The sequence below is a fragment of the Nanorana parkeri genome, unplaced genomic scaffold (genome assembly GCF_000935625.1).
Source record: "Nanorana parkeri isolate BGI_ZX_2015 unplaced genomic scaffold, ASM93562v1 scaffold3449, whole genome shotgun sequence".
In the NCBI taxonomy this organism is placed as follows: domain Eukaryota; kingdom Metazoa; phylum Chordata; class Amphibia; order Anura; family Dicroglossidae; genus Nanorana; species Nanorana parkeri.
In genome coordinates this window covers 6,615-10,335 of record NW_017309717.1, presented here as the reverse complement: position 1 = coordinate 10,335, position 3,721 = coordinate 6,615, and positions in this window count along the sequence as shown.

Here is a 3,721-nt window from a genome sequence, read left to right as displayed (position 1 = left end):
GGGCCCCTGCTATGACTGTCTGGCCCGGCCCCTTCTATGGCTGTCTGGCCGGTCCACTGCTATGGCTGTCTGGCCTGGCCCCTGCTATGGCTGTCTGGCCGGGGCCCTGCTATGACTATCTGGCCGGACAGTGGGGGAGGGGTAGGGGGGACACTTTCTGGGAAGGGGGTATGAGATGATTGAAGGATGTCCTCCGGGGTTCAGCAGGAAAGGTCACTGTCCTCCGGGGGTCAGCGGGAAAGGGCATTGTCCTCTGGGGTCAGCAGGAAAGGTCACTGTCTTCCGGGGGTCAGCGGGAAAGGTCACTGTCCTCTGGGGTCAGCAGGAAAGGTCACTGTCCTCCGGGGGTCAGCGGGAAAGGTCACTGTCCTCTGGGGTCAGCAGGAAAGGTCACTGTCCTCCGGGGGTCAGCAGGAAAGGTCACTGTCCTCCGGGGGTCAGCAGGAAAGGTCACTGTCCTCTGGGGTCAGCAGGAAAGGTCACTGTCCTCCGGGGGTCAGCAGGAAAGGTCACTGTCCTCCGGGGGTCAGCAGGAAAGGTCACTGTCCTCCGGGGGTCAGCAGGAAAGGTCACTGTCCTCCGGGGGTCAGCAGGAAAGGTCACTGTCCTCCGGGGGTCAGCGGGAAAGGTCACTGTCCTCTGGGGTCAGCAGGAAAGGTCACTGTCCTCCGGGGGTCAGCAGGAAAGGTCACTGTCCTCCGGGGGTCAGCAGGAAAGGTCACTGTCCTCTGGGGTCAGCAGGAAAGGTCACTGTCCTCCGGGGGTCAGCAGGAAAGGTCACTGTCCTCCGGGGGTCAGCAGGAAAGGTCACTGTCCTCCGGGGGTCAGCAGGAAAGGTCACTGTCCTCCGGGGGTCAGCAGGAAAGGTCACTGTCCTCCGGGGGTCAGCAGGAAAGGTCACTGTCCTCCGGGGGTCAGCAGGAAAGGTCACTGTCCTCCGGGGGTCAGCGGGAAAGGTCACTGTCCTCTGGGGTCAGCAGGAAAGGTCACTGTCCTCCGGGGGTCAGCAGGAAAGGTCACTGTCCTCCGGGGGTCAGCAGGAAAGGTCACTGTCCTCTGGGGTCAGCAGGAAAGGTCACTGTCCTCCGGGGGTCAGCAGGAAAGGTCACTGTCCTCCGGGGGTCAGCAGGAAAGGTCACTGTCCTCCGGGGGTCAGCAGGAAAGGTCACTGTCCTCCGGGGGTCAGCGGGAAAGGTCACTGTCCTCTGGGGTCAGCAGGAAAGGTCACTGTCCTCCGGGGGTCAGCAGGAAAGGTCACTGTCCTCCGGGGGTCAGCAGGAAAGGTCACTGTCCTCCGGGGGTCAGCAGGAAAGGTCACTGTCCTCCGGGGGTCAGCAGGAAAGGTCACTGTCCTCCGGGGGTCAGCAGGAAAGGTCACTGTCCTCCGGGGGTCAGCAGGAAAGGTCACTGTCCTCCGGGGGTCAGCAGGAAAGGTCACTGTCCTCCGGGGGTCAGCAGGAAAGGTCACTGTCCTCCGGGGGTCAGCAGGAAAGGTCACTGTCCTCCGGGGGTCAGCAGGAAAGGTCACTGTCCTCCGGGGGTCAGCAGGAAAGGTCACTGTCCTCCGGGGGTCAGCAGGAAAGGTCACTGTCCTCCGGGGGTCAGCGGGAAAGGTCACTGTCCTCTGGGGTCAGCAGGAAAGGTCACTGTCCTCCGGGGGTCAGCGGGAAAGGTCACTGTCCTCCGGGGGTCAGCGGGAAAGGTCACTGTCCTCCGGGGGTCAGCGGGAAAGGTCACTGTCCTCCGGGCGTCAGCGGGAAAGGTCACTGTCCTCCGGGCGTCAGCGGGAAAGGTCACTGTCCTCCGGGCGTCAGCGGGAAAGGTCACTGTCCTCCGGGCGTCAGCGGGAAAGGTCACTGTCCTCCGGGCGTCAGCGGGAAAGGTCACTGTCCTCCGGGCGTCAGCGGGAAAGGTCACTGTCCTCCGGGGGTCAGCGGGAAAGGTCACTGTCCTCCGGGGGTCAGCGGGAAAGGTCACTGTCCTCTGGGGTCAGCAGGAAAGGTCACTGTCCTCTGGGGTCAGCAGGAAAGGTCACTGTCCTCTGGGGTCAGCAGGAAAGGTCACTGTCCTCTGGGGTCAGCAGGAAAGGTCACTGTCCTCCGGGGGTCAGCGGGAAAGGTCAATGTGCTCCGGGGTGGAAGGAATGTCGGACGTTCAGTCAGGTGACACACATGGAAGGAGCCCGGCCAGAGACAACAGGAAGAAGCAGATTTGTCCTTCCAGGCCGTATAGAGGGCCATTCATAGGAGGATGGGCCGGTATACAGACGCCCCTTGTACTCATGTGTGGTCACCGCTCACATTCCATGACCTAAATTCCACCAGGAACCAGGCACGGGCCCAACATCAGGACGTGGAGGAATATTAACGTTTGGTGGAGCTCATTGCATGCCATGGAAGAACGTTTTCCACACACTCCACGTCATTGTGCGGAGAAGGAGAGCCAGGGAACCTCAGATGTAGGAATCAGGCGACAGACATCCCGGAATCTCCGGAGGAACATATGTGCACATGTATGGAGCCAATGTGCCGTGACCTCCTCACATCTGATTGGAGTTACCATGGTGGGCTGCGGCAATCGGCATGACAACACCAAGATTCTGTGCCACAGATGTGTGGTAATGAGTCACGTACACTCTGTTCCTGCTCCCTACTCTTCCACCAATGTATCACCATATCACCGTCCTCTGCCGAATGCCACCAAGTCCCCTCTGCCCAACGTGTCCTTCACCTCCGACCACCACATCCAGCATGTGCCCCAATCACCGGCTGAGAACAACCCCTCCACAGACCTGTCCTCATACCCCGACTGTCCTCATACCCCAAAGAAACCCCTCCAAAGACCTGTCCTCATACCCCGAGTGTCCTCATACCCTGTAACAACCACCCCGGAGGTTGGCTGTTCCCAGGACCGCAGCTGCGGTTAAGGATCTCTCCTTAAAGGACGGGTATCAGATTGTAGCTCTCCTCTTTAGCCGAGTATGTTTTTAGGCGAGGAGGGAGCTACTCAACATCATGCCCCGTATTGCAGCACTACTACCCTGTGGGATGTCTGTAGGGTAGTGTGGAACACAGATCGGCAGTTCAATTGGGTAGTAGTTGTAACAGCTGTCAAGATAACGATTAGTAGCTCATAAGGTATGAGTATGGCATAGAAGATCAATAAGTAACGGCTGGCAACATATCAGTTAGTGGTTCATTAGGTATGAGTCATTGCATAGCAGACCAATAAGGATGAGTTGTAACACAGTAGTTTGACTAGATGCGAGTTCTAACAGCTGACAAGATCATTAACTAGTAGATCAGAGGTATAGGAGCTGAAAGACAGTAACTCAGTTGGCAGGAGTTGTAGCAGCTCCCAGGGAAACAATTAGCACTTCAATATAGAGATGATGTATCACAGCACACAGCATATCAGGCTGCTGGACAATTAGTTAGGAGCCTCGAGGTTTTAGCAGGTCAATGATTCTGGCCGAAGCCTGGTACTTGCACTTGTGCTGTCCCCAGGATGGGGGAGTGACGGTTCCCTGGTGAGATGCTTCCGTGGATCCTTGTTTGAGGCAGGAAGGGTTTGCTTTGATCAGCGTCCTGCTTCCAAAATAGTGGGACGCCGATCAAACAGTGGCCCGCGGCTTTATGGCTGCGGACCGAGTGAGGGGGCGGAGTCTCGCGGCGCGCCTGCGCAGTGATGCCGCCGGACCCCGTCTGAGAGTGGGCGGCGC